At 40.1% G+C, this 16,257-nt stretch overlaps 1 protein-coding gene across 1 annotated transcript in view; it reads right to left on the minus strand.

Annotated features, from left to right (window-relative positions):
* The window catches only part of LOC308078560 (kelch-like protein 23), a 58,612-nt gene extending 43,290 nt beyond the window's left edge, over positions 1–15,322 (minus strand). The window contains exon 1 of the mRNA XM_080419767.1: positions 15,281–15,322. The gene's annotated coding sequence lies outside the window, so the exon portion shown is untranslated. The remainder of the gene's footprint in view (positions 1–15,280) is intronic.
* Between the last annotated feature and the right edge of the window lie 935 nt (positions 15,323–16,257).

Here is a 16,257-nt window from a genome sequence, read left to right on the forward strand (position 1 = left end):
AATGATGATGGCGTTTTCAGTGTTTACGCTAGATGGTGCTCTTTGCTAACCTATGAGTCATCATTTCACTCCCAGTGAAGCAGGAGATCACGTGATCGCAAAAAAAACATCCCAGCCACATTCATTCTCATGGATTTGGAAACATGCCTTTTTCTCTGCTGTCTTCTACATTCAACTGCCAATAACTATGGAACGGATTATCGCGGCGGCAATAATCGCTCGGAATCGGATCGCTGTGAAGAATAATATTCTATGATTTTTCAAAGGTTAGTGAAAACGCTCGGGATCACTGGCAAGGTCGGCTATAGACGATGTTTGACTCTGGCGTTTAATGAGTTAAAGATAATATGCATCAATAACTTGAAAGGTCTTCTCGATACCAGATGGGCATGAAACAAGTATGAAAGTGAACTCGCATTATCCTCCAAAGGGTGAGGAATTTGTTGACAAATGCTTACACAATGGCCATTATATGTAAGTGCAGGATATCTCAAAAGTGACGCAGCACAGTAAAAGGATCTGCAAAATATGCCGTCATTTGGTGCAAACCAAGACAGGAAATGCAAAAAATGATTTCCATCACCTAAAAGGTGAAAATATGGTCCTAAGTTAACATTAGCCCGGCTACATGTTTTGTCCAAGGTGCGCCAGGGAATAACACGCACAGTTTAATACTTTACAACAAAAGGCACGATTTCCCTGAGCACATTGGAGAAAGACGGACTCCGGGTACAATCTTAAAGCTACACTGTCTCATCTTTATGTTTGAGTGTTGTGGAAAGCTGGACATTGACTTAGTCTTTTAGTTTACTGAAACAATCTTCTGCCATGTCCCGCAATGAGGGAGAGAGCACCGTCTCCCTTATCAGCCCACATCTGTCCTCAAAAAATATTCTAAGCTTGGCCTTGTTTGAACAGTTAAAGTTTACATGATGTTATTGTATTTTTTTTGTGTTTAACTCAGTGATTTGTTTCTACTCCAGTTGACTGTGATGGCAGTGCACTACTCACCTGACACAACCACACTGTGCTCTGTTACAGCGAAGGGCAGACTTGCCAAAGTCTTAAACTGTTTAGTCCGGGCGTCAAAGCTCTCAACGCTGCAAAATTTCTTGCGGGAATCATCTCCTTCTCCTCCCAACATCAGTATCACTTCACATACAGTTAGAACATGAACATAGAACATTTTAATACACAGAAGGTTAGAACACAAACAGCACATTCTAATACAGAGCGTTAAGAGCAAGGGTCATCAATGTGTCCGTAGCAAAGACTTGGCCTTGATTGTGGCAAATTTTAGTTTTTTACATAACATTATAATGTTCTTATTCTGATCATAAGACCCAGACTCTCAGAGTTACAGACCTGTAAAGGTTTGTGCGTTTCTGGTAATATAGTTTTCCACTCATTTGTATGTCCATGGCAAAGATAGAATTTTAACGAAAATGTACACCACAAGCCAGCATGGCGATGACCCCTGGTTAAGAGCATAAAAACAGCACCAGGTGCACACTTGAGGCCAGGTAGTCACAGTAATGTGTGAGCTTGTGAAATATGATAGCAAAATTAGCTGTCACTGCATGAATCTAAAACATCTAAATCAAAGTTGGATTGTAAAATCTAATAATGACATAATGATGCAATAATGATTATGAAGCATGAATAGCTACTGTAACTAAACTCTTGAAAAATCCCCAGACGCCACACCGAAGAAAAAAGACAGTCAGAATGATTTGTATTGCCAGGTATATCCGCACATTTGAGAAATTTGTTTTGGCACAAATCCCAGCTAAAAAACCCTTGATGTATTTTTTCCACCATCAGTTGCAACATGCATGCATGTGTGAGGCAGGGTACCTGGGGCTCTGCGTGGTTCAGCTCTATGGCTGTAAGGTAGAAGACGCTGGTTCTTGGCCTCAGAGATGAGCCTCTGGCAGCCCTGGGATTCTTTCACCACATCCAGAGACTCGATCTCATCATGGAGGTAGGAGGGGCTGATAAGAGGCAGACGGATATGCCCTAGTATCTTCAAGAACAAATAGAACACTAGTTATTTACTAGTACAACTGAATATGGGCTGAACAACATTAAACATTGCTTTCAAATCTCTACATCTGACTCAAGACAAGGTGAGGAATCAAACAATACAGTATGCCACCATGTAATACTGTACTTTTGTATCCTATATAGCCTATGTTTAGAAAGTATAATCATGACCATTATTTATATTTTCATAATCCAATTTGCAACTGTCTGACGCAAGATGCTCCTGAGCTGTACCCGTAACTGTGGTGTGCAACAACAGTGGTGTTTAATCCTCCATAATTAAGCTGGGTGCAAACTAGTGAATATTCAAATCTTAACTGAATAAAAAAATGTATGTAGGAGACCACAGACATGATGACAGATTTGGCCTTTTAGACATAGTTAAAAACATGTATCTCCAATTCTCCATAGCAGTGCTTCAATCACATAGCATGATAGAATCCAGAGACATTGCTATGACTTATCTACAGTCTCTCTAGAAAAGCATATGAAAGAGTGAGAAGTGACTGACCTTTTCAAAGCTTTGCCGAGTAGGACACTTGTTTAACCACAACATGGCAGCCTCAAACACCATCTCCTCCTTGGATACATTAAGATCATCATTGGAAATAATCTCTGTCAGTTTGTACAGAGAGAGAGAGACAAACTCTTCCTGGGGCGGAAGAAATACAGTAGACTAGTTGATACATTACGAACCTTTTCTCCTTAAGTGCTCTCCCCTCAAGTGCTCACTCACAAAAAAAAAAAAAGAAAAGAAATTTGACAGTAGCTTGTTAATATTCATCTAATCACTGACCAAATGACTGATTAGATGTTTCCAGAGAGATGTTTTGGCCAGGTGTGTTGGTGACAGGTTGAGTATTAGTAATAAAACACTTTAAATATTTTATCAGCTTGGGTGGGCCTGTCTCATACTGTAGTCTCCTCAAATTTATAGGAGAAAAAGCCTAGCCTGGAAACCAGACGAATCTGCTAGTGCAAAAAAATAAAAGAAGCCCTCTGCAGATTAGTCTGGCCCTGCTCGGTTGTGATTGGATTGCGCTGTCCCCAAAGTTCTGGGGCACCAATCAAGAACCAGTATGCAAATATGGGGCTGGTTTATCGCCAGAGGACTTTTTTTTAAATCCGCCCCTTGGAAATGCAGGTTCCACACAGAGATTCCAGACTAATATCTACGCAGTGATATTAGTCTAGAAAAAGCCAACAACAAACAAACAGCTTGGGAAATGCATCCCTAAATCTCTGACCTGCTGATAGACGACACTGAAGTGTTCCAGAATGTAATCCATGCTGTGTTTCTCCAACTTTTTACAGGAGTGTGCCTCAGCAAAGCAGTGAATTCCAACACAGTTCTTTTCATCCATGTGATGCTCCATGTAATGACAGCAGGCCTCCTGAACAGCCATGACATTCAACAAGTTTGCTGCTGCTAGCAGGGCCTAGAACAAATGAACAAAATAGAGGTTTTTAAAACACCATTGCAGGTCAAAAACATAGACAACTAAGGTGCTCCTCGGAGCACATGTCTCCGCCAGGTCAGGAAGGTTATTGTGGTCTCCTGGTGGCGCTATAATAGGCCAATGCGAAAAGGGTGGCATTTCACGGCAATCAGTGTTCATGATTTGAGCCATTTTGTTCAATACAAGCCACTTGTGTAAACTTTAGATGGCAATCTTAGTCAATCAGGATGGAATATGAAAAATCATACTGATGTGTCTTGATCACATGACTATAGAGCTACTGCATACCGATTTGAGTGATGTTTGGACAAAATCTGTAGGAGTAATATAAAAAAATATGTTTTGGCCTCCTGGTGGTGCTATTATTACAGGCCGATCTGACGGGGTGCAAAACATAGTCTCGGCCAAGCCTTCGGCCTGGCAAAGACAATGAGTAATGTTTACGATGATAATACATCACCTGCACATTTGCTGTGGAGATGAGCACCTTTGAAGTGTAGGCATAGTTCACCATCATGCCAATCATCTGAGGTTCTACTCCATTGATGGCTACTCTTATCTGTTGGGACTTTATCCACTCTGTTGTAAACATTGCCTGTGCAGGTTGAAAAGGTTGGTTTTGAGTGTTCATTGTTCAGGCATGTCATATTTACATTGTGTCAACATAAATTGATTTGGATATAACATCATATTCGGTTCAGTTGGAAGTCATTTCCTTACGAATACCAGATCAAAAAATGTTCAAATGGAAAGTCGATATGTGTTTACCTCAAAGTAAGGGCTGAATGAGGCTAGTACATTACGATGACAGGAGAACTCCTGTCCCTCACAGCAGAGAATCACATCACAAAACTCATTTTTGAGTCGCAGATTGTTGAGGCCCTCTAAGATCTTGTTGGGATGCGTGTTCTCCACAAACACAAAGGTGTCATCCTCCTGAAATGCAACCTCCTTAGGGCAGGGGGGTAAACTAGCATCGACTGGAATCATTTCAGCCATGTCTCCCTTTGCTAGAGCAGCCTATAGGACAGTAGACGAAGGAATAAATGGTCAGATGGCTACACTTCATAACTGCCTGTCCACTGTACCAAGACATCAGAGACACATACTTCCCACAGATTACCATCACCCAAGCAGAGGAGCTAGCCTGGGCAGCATATCTTTTCGGGTCTATGATCCGGTCGGGAGCGGAAGTAACTCTACGTCACCAGGCGCGTCATCCGCGTCATCAAGCGGCCGGATGGGCAGAGCCGGAAAGACTTCACCCTGACTCACCCCAAAATAGGTCCGTCCTAATAAAATCCTTGATGCGGCGTAGTTTAGCTTATTTTTTAAATATAAATGTGCGTGCACTTTCCGGAGACTATTTAGCGTCTGTATTATCCCACGGGGAAATTCTATTCCATTTAAATAGGGATTGGGGAACCAAAACAAAGCGGCACCGCTAAATCCGGAAAGAGATTTTTTTAAATTTTTTATTTTTTCAGTAGGCGTGGCCTAAACCGGATCATATGGGTCTTTAGTAACGCATACCAGGCTTTCCTCCGAGGTGGAAAGACTGGTGACGCGAGGTTACAGAGGAGCAGAGGCGATGATTGACAGGCAAAATCCCTCAACAGCGACACCCGCAGGCAAAGATTATTTTTTTCATTGCAGTTGAAAAGGCTTTAGAAATGTGAAAGAAAAACACCTGCAATGGATAACTGGAGTGGAATTTTCAGTTAAAACTCTTTATACACGTTTGAAGGACCATGACAAAGACTTTTAATGTGTTGTAAAACTGAATGTCATGAAACCTTTAAAGACTACTCATCATTGTTTGTATTCCTGCACTGTCTGCATCAAGTGACCCTGGTCCTCGGTACATAGAATAGAATAGAATTTCTTGGATATTCTACTGTTTAGACTGATGATAGGTTCTTAGTTAACCTATGATCCTAGATTACTATTTCTATGCATTTGATGTATTACCTTGTGTTTTCCTTGTTTACTGTGAGTCACTCTGGATTAGGAGAATCTGCTAAATGCCAAAATTGTAAATTGTAGAAACACTGTGCATACACTGTACTTTAAGACACTTTTGAAAAAATAAGTAAATTGTTGAAATTCTGTACATACAAACAGAGAAATGACCTTTAAACACTTTTGAAAGAAATGGTCAATTGTAGAAACACTGTACATACAAACAGAGCAATTACCTTAACACTTTTGAAAAACAAATGCTATTTGTGCACAAACCTTGCAAAACCTTATCCCAAGCTAACCTTTCCTACGTGGATATATAGGCCAACTATTTCTGACAGCAAATGCACAATTCTTATGGTTTTGTAAGTTGGATTTCCCTCAGTTGCAAAGCTCTGTTTACACATAATTTCTATTCCCTTTCAGTTGTACATACATTATTTTTGCTTTGATTGTATTGTTCCACTTTGGCAATGTTAACACGTTTTCTCATGCCAATAAAGCCCTTTGAATTGAATTGTAACAATTGTTTACAAATTACCTTAAATGAACACAATACTCATGGAGACAAATGACAGTGTGACAGCACATGAATGCAATCACTCACATTATGAGACAGTATTATCAAGTCAAATAACTATGGAGCTCTCTTGAACAACAAGCTGAAAACTATATAAAATGTCTTGCCAAACTCTAAATATAGATTACATAAAATGCATCGTTATTAAAAAAAAAGGAAAATAACAAAATAAATGTTATAGAATTCAGATTCAGAAACTGGGGGGGGAATGTGTGATTAATGTTGCTGATACAGTAAAGCTTTGTGTATTTGTCAACGTGCTAAATATCATTCTGTCTCAGTATACTGGTCTCTCAGAGATAGTTTAATGAATCAACACAAAGGTTTTCTATTGTTATATTGGTTTTACAGTTAGTGTGTTGACCTGGATGGGTAATGGAGAGTGTGAGCTTTATTTAATCATCCATGATGATCATGATCCACCTCAATATGATCCTTGTCCGTCTAATCTGCACCAAGACTGTCATAATGATATGACCGTCTTGGAGTTTTTTCAAAATAGTCTTTGCACTTTCGCATTTGGGGTCCGTACATCTACATAAACGTTCAGATTTCAAATATTAAGTGCTTACCCAATGGCCACGGATGTTACAATGAAGAACGGGCCCTCAAAGGTACCCGTATATTCCGTATTGTTCAATAGAAAATAATTTAAATCCGATCGGTGGCCATTTTCTCCACATGCTTTTGATGTATACTTGTCAAACATAAGCGTGGTATTTGAATATAAGTAAGGATATAATAAGACAGCAGAACTTGCTTGAAGTAAAGACACCCTGATGAATTTAGATGTTGGTCGGGGGTTTTCTCCAGTTGTTCATGAAGGCTGAGCTGAGATGCGATCAATTTGCATTCCCTAAAGTTCTGGCCATTGTGTTAGAAGCCTAGGTGTGGTGAGAAAATGGAATACATAAGTGGGGGTCCGTGAAAGTACAGAGACACCTCTTGATTTGATTAACCAAAGAAACGTGTGTTTACCTACAGGAAAGAGACCTATTGTCCTATTGTATACAGAATGTTTGAAGCTGGCTGGAGTCCAACAGAGCATTCTTTTGTTTTGGTTCGAGCTGATTACAGTACTATTGTCTTTATGCAAGGGAGAGGGCTAAGGTGAATGCAGCTGTTCTTTCTATCTCTCTCTCCAGAAGATCTCTGTCTCTAGAAAGACATGCAGACTCAGATTGAAGTCTTGTAAATATTCTGATTTCACACTGAATGCTTATTTTGTAGTAAATACACAAGAGTGAACCTTGGTGAAAAGTGGTTGGAGGAGAAACCAGCTAACTGTACGTAACTTCTCTTCTTGAATCTAAGGAATAAGGTCAAGCTATTTAATCATCTCTTTTTGTCTAAATCACTCAGACAGTGAATGCATAGAGACAGAGGACAGAATGGCTACAGAAGAACTTTAAGTTTGGCTTTAACTCTGTCAAGTTGAGTAAAGACTATGTACACAATACTAAAAGCCTTTTAAATGAGTAGTTGAAATGATTAAAGTGTTGAGAACTATGACTTGTGCTGTTAACAAAGAGAAATGCCATTTAGGGAAAATATTCAGTCTGAAGTAACTGTTGTCTTATGTTGACTCATTGGATTTCTAACTACTGTTTGCAAACATGAAAGTATAATGTGTGTGGTCTTATTCTAAAGCTTAAGAGATGTTGAACAAGAATGACTAAACCAGGTTTTGTGTAATAGTAAAGTTTGATAATTGGACATAAGACAAATTTGTACACTGTAAAGACATGCAAATCAGGATGTCTGTGGGGGTTCGGCCACGACTCCCCAGTATCATGTATTGTGTTGAGATTGGCTGACAAAGGGAGTAAGGGCGGGACTTAACTCTTTGACCCTCCCATGTGAGCCAGATTTGGGACAGTATAATTAGTGTGTTTGTATGTGATGACTGGGCGCTGCTGAATCAGACCTTAAACCCGGCAGTCTGCCTGTTGGGTGGAATAAAGATGATACCTAACTGAAAACCTTGAACCGGATCCTCCATTATTGAACCCTTCTCCAGGAGACTGAATACAGCCACTCTCTCGACCAGGAATATACTTCAGAATGGCGGTTGTCGGCAGTCGTTTTACTATTTTTTCCTTCTTTTTGGGAGGGAAGAATATACGAAAAGGACCTTGTTTGTTTGTTTTTGGTTTTGGGAGAGATCGGCTGGTTTCCTGAAGGGTTTTTTGGGGGGGGATCTGGGCAAGGTAAGTGTTTTGTGACACTAAATAGCTTGTAGGACCGTTAAAGGCCTGGGAGCTAAAGTTCTATTCATACCTATTATAACAATGTAATAGGCCTTCATGCAACTCCATCATCTAAGATCATTTAAACTGCGGCTAAACGAGCCTATTTATTTGATTTTGGAAATTAGAAGTGACCTTACAATAGCAACTCCATCAGCCAAGATCATTTAACTTTGGGGCTAAACGAGCCTATTTTATTTGATTTTGGTTATAATAAGTCTTCTTACAATAACAATGCAACTCCATCAGCCACAGTCACGCGACTTTGGGGCTCAAGTGCCTATTTTGCGAGAGTGTGATGTTGGAGTTAAGAAGTAAACTTACATGATCATATTACACCTTCACATTCTATATTCGTTTAGTTTTTTTTTATGTTTGGGGTTTCCATGCCTTTTCCGCAGTCCAACAAGCCTCCACTCGGGAGGCAGTTTCGCAATGATGCCTGGTTGGTTGCTTGTTTGACTGTGCTTGAGGCGTCGAAATTTCATACAACTTTGTAGAGATTCCATCATTTAAGATCATTTAAACTGCGGCTAAACGAGCCTATTTATTTTGATTTTGGAAATTATAAGTGACCTTACAATAGCAACTCTATCATCCAAGATCATTAAACTGGGGCTAAACGAGCCTATTTATTTGATTTTGGACATAATGAGTGACCGTGCAATAACATTGGGGTTTTGTTCTTTTTTATGTTTGGGGTTTCCATTCCTTTTCCGCAGTCCAACAAGCCTCCACTCGTGGGAGGCAATGATGCCTGTTTGGTTGCTTGTTTGACTGTGCTTGAGGCGTCGAAATTTCATACAACTTTGTAGAGATTCCATTATTTTTAATGTCTGGGGTTTCCATTCCTTTTGCACAGTCCAACAAGCCTCGAATCTGGGGTAGGCAATGATGCCTGTTTGGTTGCTTTTTTGACTGTGCTTAAGGCGTCGAAATTTCATACAGCTTCGTAGGGATTTTTTATTTGTTTTCTTATTTTTTTATTTTTGGAGTGTCCGGTCCTCTTGCGCAGTCGGACTGCCGCCAATCTGGGGTAGGCAATGATGCCTGTTTGGTTGGTTTTTTGACTGTGCTTGGGGTATTGGAATTTCATACACAATAGACTAAGTATTCTTACAATATCAATGTAAACTCCATCAGCCAAGATCATTTAACTTTGGGGCTAAACGAGCCTATTTTATTTGATTTTGGTTATAATAAGTCTTCTTACAATAACAATGCAACTCCATCAGCCACAGTCACGCGACTTTGGGGCTCAAGTGCCTATTTTGCGAGAGTGTGATTTTGGAGTTAAGAAGTAAACTTACATGATCATATTACACCTTCACATTCTATATTCGAGTAACTTTGGAGCCTAAAGGGGCTTATTTTACTTGTTTTTGGGGGCCAAATGAAATGAATGCAACTAGAATGCGGACTTTAGAAGGTCTAGGTTAAATATCTCCACAGGTCCCTGTTATAAGATCTGGTTATTTGTACAGATGTCCAGGTACACAGGCGCGTGACGAGCTTCGTGAATCGATCGCCCGTAAAATGATCTGTGGTTTTATTAATGATGGAGAAAGATGAGTTAGCCTTGTATGTATCTTGGGAACAGTAGAAAATATTTTTAAATAAGAGATTTACTCTCGTCATAAGTGTCAGGCTCAGATGAGTAATCATTGATTACTGAACCAGAATAGGGTTGCGATTTTAGGAAAACATATTTTCTAGGGTTCTGGTTAGGGAAAAGAAAGGTACATGGAATTTCGAGGCATTGTGAACTGTTGGTTTTTCCCTAGCACTTGGATATCTTGTGATCGTACGGGAGGTGATTTTTTAGACCCTTTCTTGTGTTGTGTGTGAAGTGAGTGTGTTGGGTGTGGGTTTTAATGGGTCTTTGTTGTGGGTGAAGTGCTATGAGTGTGTTGATGAGTCTTTGTTGTGAGTGTAGTGGGATGTTTGTGAGACACGATGTGAGTCTTGTATGGATGTTAGAGATGCAGTGAGGTGTTGAATGACTGGAGGCTGTGAGTGGTGGACGCTACTGGTGGCTTGAAAAAATTCTTAATTTTTGTATGAGTGGACTATGTTTTGCAGGGTACATGCAGGCGATTGGTCTAGTATTAATTTTTACATATATTTGTGGTGTTGCCACGAATGGCTTATTGGCGGGTTGGAAGATAATTTCGACACATTTTGATTGTTGATGTGTCTTGGGGAGGTGTTAATTTTTTGACTTTAAGTTGGGATACTGGGTGCCTGTGGGTGCTTGAAGTGGCTTGATTTTTGTAGTCTATTGAGGATGATTTGGATTTTTTTCCAACTCTGGTCTGTTGACCACAGTTGAGAGGGGGAGTGAATGCTGATTAGCTAAATAATGTGAAAATGATTATCTAAGGACTTGTGTTGAATAAATAGGTGATATTTAGGCCGTAAAACAACGACAATGATCTGCATGGATTGTTAAATGTGGTTGAAAGAGGACGAAAATAGTGAACTAATGTAAAAGATACAAGTAGGAGTTTTAGATTGTTTATTTTAATTTGTGCTAAAGTAAGGCATTGAGTACTTTTAAAACAAGGAAAAGGTTTTGTTATAATTTGAATTTGACCCATTTTGTGCTTTATCCGCGACGGTGTTAACTATTTAACTGGTCTAATATGTTGTTATGAGTGTGTTGTCCTTTTTGTGTTAGATCATGGCTGTTTTTGGAGAGACTACAACCTGGGAATGCATGCCTTCGGAGATCCTGTAATCTGGCCAGAAACAGGGTTGTTTGTGTTCTTTTCGAATACCAAGGTTTGATCACAGATTGGAAAAGCATAACATGACCACATTAGGATCTGTTGGTGTTACTTTAAATATTGGGGGACATGTGATAGCTAGCATGTGTGCTTCAACTAAAAAGACACACCTTATTTAGTTGACTCAGCCGTGAATGGGTACATAGACAGTGTGGATTTAGAAACGAATGATTTGGTTATAATTGAAGGTTATGTAGAAGTTTCACAGGCTTTCTGGATGCACGGGTTCAGAGGCTTATTCTAAAAGGCCTTTGAGCCATGTGCTACAGGGAGATTTATGTGATCCATATTTTGTTGAAATTTGGTTTATTTTTAGGAGATCTTAGGACAGAACCATTGATTACCTCTGATGGTTAAGTGAGGGTATTACACCCTTTCTTTCATGTTTTTCTTAAGAACACAGTCTTTTCTCTTTTGTGCTAAAATGAAACTGTAAACTTTGCCTCAATTGAGTGACAGCTTGTAACCAGTTCCCAGTCTGAATCACTATTCTTTTAACCTTCACGGATCGTTTCGATAGTGAAATAAAATACCTAATTCAGTGGTTCACCACTGGGGCTAAACATAGGCTGTACCTCTCTCTTGTTTGAGGAACAGATAACATTTACAATAACCCAAGCACCAAATAAGAGATGTTCTGTGTCCTTCTTGAAAGTTATCATGCGTTTTGTTTCCTTGTGTCTGTTAGGAGTCAGGAGCTGAGAGAAAGAGCGCATTGGACCACAGAGTACAGATTTAAGGTGAGTGCTGGTTGATGATTGGTTACAGGGGTGAAATGACACATTTTCTGAGGCAGACCTAAGTAATTAGTATAGTTTTTAGTAAAAGGCCAGACCTTGAGGGTCGCAATAAGCGACTGGGGAGGATTTATCCTCGTGCTCAAGAGGCCAACGATAGGTTAAAGATAGTAAGATTAGTTATTACCTGATAGTCAGATAGGGAGGTCTATGTTCTATTTGTTTAAACGGATATACACCCTTGTGCCGATACTTCGCCAGCACTGATCTTTGTGAATCTGTACTTAAGTAGAATAGATCTGAGTAGGCTATAAGCCGTGTAAACATTTTGAAAATATTGAGAGTAAAAATTCTGATATTACTAAACTTAGAACCAAGAGGGGTGATGTTTATACAGAGATTACTATAGAACACATTTTGAAGTACTGTTAGGAAAATAGAGTTAAGAAGTTGCTAAAACTGTGGAAAAATGATACTATTAGGAAAATGCTAAAACGGTCTGGTCCATGAGTAACAAATGAGAATCATGGTTTTGTAAAATATAACAAAAAGAGATTGAGACAGAGTAATTTATGTAGGAATAAATTGTCTAAAACATAGCTAAAATGTGATATTTGTAGAAGGATGTCTAATTTCCTAGGGAAAGTATAGGGAAAGTTTTTTCCAAGTATTTTCATGTCAGGAACTGATGGCGTTGGAGAAAGTTGGAGACGCTGATGGATGCAGTACCAAGAGGGGACATCAGGTTGAGTGGACAGCAGAGTTCTGCAACGGCACGCCCCCGACCATGCCACGCCAGGTCCCTCAAAAAGTCCCACTCTAGACCTGGAGGCGTGTCCGCGGCAGGAAACCAGCAGATGCACCAGGAGCCGGGGTGAACCGTCAACAACTCATCCCCCTTCAGAGAGGAGGGTCCATGGAGGGCTGTCTGTCTACTCATTTCTACAGGGGTCAGGAGGTCTACTGGTCCCGGATAACAGCCGACGAGTGGGTGTCTCAGGTCTAGCGGCGTCGAGCAGAGGAGGAGCGGTGAGAAGTCTTCGAACTACATCACTACAGGACGGATGGGGCCCATCCATCAAACAGATGGCTGGATGGTGTGGTATCACAGATATGCTGCAAAAATCCAGAATCCAGGTCTGGGCCTTCCAGATTCAACAAAGAAACCCGGGCAGGCTTGCAGAGAGATGCCCTGTAGGTGTCATTGAAACATGACATCCAACCCCCACCCCTTATCCATTACACATTCCACTTTCCTTCATCTCATGCCCCGAGCTGTGAACAGCTTCAGATTCAAGGACTGAACATTCCCCAGTAGAACTTGGACACTCAAGACGAAGACAGACCAGCGTTTTTTAGCTCAGGCGGAAAAAGAAAGAACGGAGAACATTCTGTGCGCGTGGACACTAAAGGACACTCGTTGTCAAAGTATGTTATATGATGGGTTTTGAACAGTAACCAAATGATGATTGTTTTCCGGTTTCAGTTGGCTACGTAAATAGGCTACTAATGGCGATTCTTTTCAGGTTCAACAGATGGCTGGAGGAGACTTAAACCCAGAGTGTTTAACAGTATTTATTATTTCCAATGTTTGAAAGTTTCTTTATGGTAGACATTATTAAGTCTCCCAAGAGGGGATTGATGTATACTTGTCAAACATAAGCGTGGTATTTGAATATAAATAAGGATATAATAAGACAGCAGAACTTGCTTGAAGTAAAGACACCCTGATGAATTTAGATGTTGGTCGGGGGTTTTCTCCAGTTGTTCATGAAGGCTGAGCTGAGATGCGATCAATTTGCATTCCCTAAAGTTCTGGCCATTGTGTTAGAAGCCTAGGTGTGGTGAGAAAATGGAATACATAAGTGGGGGTCCGTGAAAGTACAGAGACACCTCTTGATTTGATTAACCAAAGAAACGTGTGTTTACCTACAGGAAAGAGACCTATTGTCCTATTGTATACAGAATGTTTGAAGCTGGCTGGAGTCCAACAGAGCATTCTTTTGTTTTGGTTCGAGCTGATTACAGTACTATTGTCTTTATGCAAGGGAGAGGGCTAAGGTGAATGCAGCTGTTCTTTCTATCTCTCTCTCCAGAAGATCTCTGTCTCTAGAAAGACATGCAGACTCAGATTGAAGTCTTGTAAATATTCTGATTTCACACTGAATGCTTATTTTGTAGTAAATACACAAGAGTGAACCTTGGTGAAAAGTGGTTGGAGGAGAAACCAGCTAACTGTACGTAACTTCTCTTCTTGAATCTAAGGAATAAGGTCAAGCTATTTAATCATCTCTTTTTGTCTAAATCACTCAGACAGTGAATGCATAGAGACAGAGGACAGAATGGCTACAGAAGAACTTTAAGTTTGGCTTTAACTCTGTCAAGTTGAGTAAAGACTATGTACACAATACTAAAAGCCTTTTAAATGAGTAGTTGAAATGATTAAAGTGTTGAGAACTATGACTTGTGCTGTTAACAAAGAGAAATGCCATTTAGGGAAAATATTCAGTCTGAAGTAACTGTTGTCTTATGTTGACTCATTGGATTTCTAACTACTGTTTGCAAACATGAAAGTATAATGTGTGTGGTCTTATTCTAAAGCTTAAGAGATGTTGAACAAGAATGACTAAACCAGGTTTTGTGTAATAGTAAAGTTTGATAATTGGACATAAGACAAATTTGTACACTGTAAAGACATGCAAATCAGGATGTCTGTGGGGGTTCGGCCACGACTCCCCAGTATCATGTATTGTGTTGAGATTGGCTGACAAAGGGAGTAAGGGCGGGACTTAACTCTTTGACCCTCCCATGTGAGCCAGATTTGGGACAGTATAATTAGTGTGTTTGTATGTGATGACTGGGCGCTGCTGAATCAGACCTTAAACCCGGCAGTCTGCCTGTTGGGTGGAATAAAGATGATACCTAACTGAAAACCTTGAACCGGATCCTCCATTATTGAACCCTTCTCCAGGAGACTGAATACAGCCACTCTCTCGACCAGGAATATACTTCACTTTCAACTACGCGACCATATCGGTTGGGAGGTGTATTGCACTCTGATACATAAGATAACTATGAGAAAATGGCCATCGATCTGATTAAAATGCTTTCTATTGAACAATACAGAACATACGGGTACTTCTGAGGGCCCGTACATAATTGTAACATCCCTGGCCATGGGTTTGGCACTATTTGAGATCTGAATGTTTATGTAGATGTACGGAGTACTGACCCCAAATGAGAAAGTGCGAAGACACTTTTGAAAAAACTCCAAGCCGGCGGTGGTCATATCATTATGACCGATGACCGTCTTGATCCAAGGCTAACGGCCCCAAAAATGTTACATCTACAAAGTGATTTTCCACGTCCATGTGTGGATATTTAAGAGATAAGACAATATTTCACGTGTTTGGACATCCAACGTGGAATAACAATACATGAGCATGTGTTTGTTTACCTTGTAGAAACAACGGAGATTCGTGTAGGATAAACGAGCCTCTTTATTAGTAATAACAGCTTGGATCTTCTTAACCCTCGTAGGGTCTTCGTGTTTTAGTCACACCCAGGGCCTTCGGGTCACTTTGACCCGAAGGCCCTGGGTGAAAATTTTCATTTTCATTTTCATGAAAATTTTCATTTTCATATCACATGTTTAGTACAGTAAATAAGGCAAATAGAAGAAGTTTCATAGAGAACTTTTTTTTTTTTACATACTTTTAATTCATGTTGAAAATGTTAAACCGGGTTAAAAGGACCCGAGGACCCTACGTGCAGTGATCATATCAAAGACAAGAAACGAAAGATCGGTTCCACCGTTGCCAGATTCTGGGAGATTCTGCGAGAAATGAGCAACGAGGTATTTGAAAACAAGCGACTAGTAAGGCCACATGAGCACTTAAACATTGGCTATTTGAAAGTTTTTGAAACATTGGCCATTTGAAAGCTATTTGAAAGTTTTTCAAATAGCATTTATTTTTGAGTATTTTTATATATATAACACATATACACAAGTCGGGGGTCCCTGGGCTGGCATAAAATATTTTCAGATGGGTGGTCGTGGACAAATATATATTAATCTGGGGGGGGGGGTCCTTGATATGAACATGTTTGGGAACCACTGGTTTAAATTACACTTTAGAAACAAACAAGACAAAAAAACGCAACTACCAATATTTACATGCAACAAGCCCCAAGTCACTTATAACAAGCAGACTTGGCAACGTTGACTCTATCACTGTACTTCCTGTGTGTGGCGTTGTTGGAACCGCCCCTTTAGCAGACCAGACATACTGACCACCAGATGAGTGAGGCTGGGACCCTTTAACTCTATGGCTGGGACCGAGGCTACTGACCACCCCAGTTTCTTGTCGAATGTAAATTCATTTTTAGCCTCATCTCTTCCACATTGTATTTTTTTTTCACTCTTCATACCAG

The sequence above is a fragment of the Gymnoscopelus braueri genome (genome assembly GCF_963280865.1).
Source record: "Gymnoscopelus braueri genome assembly, chromosome: 22".
NCBI classification, from domain to species: Eukaryota; Metazoa; Chordata; class Actinopteri; order Myctophiformes; family Myctophidae; genus Gymnoscopelus; species Gymnoscopelus braueri.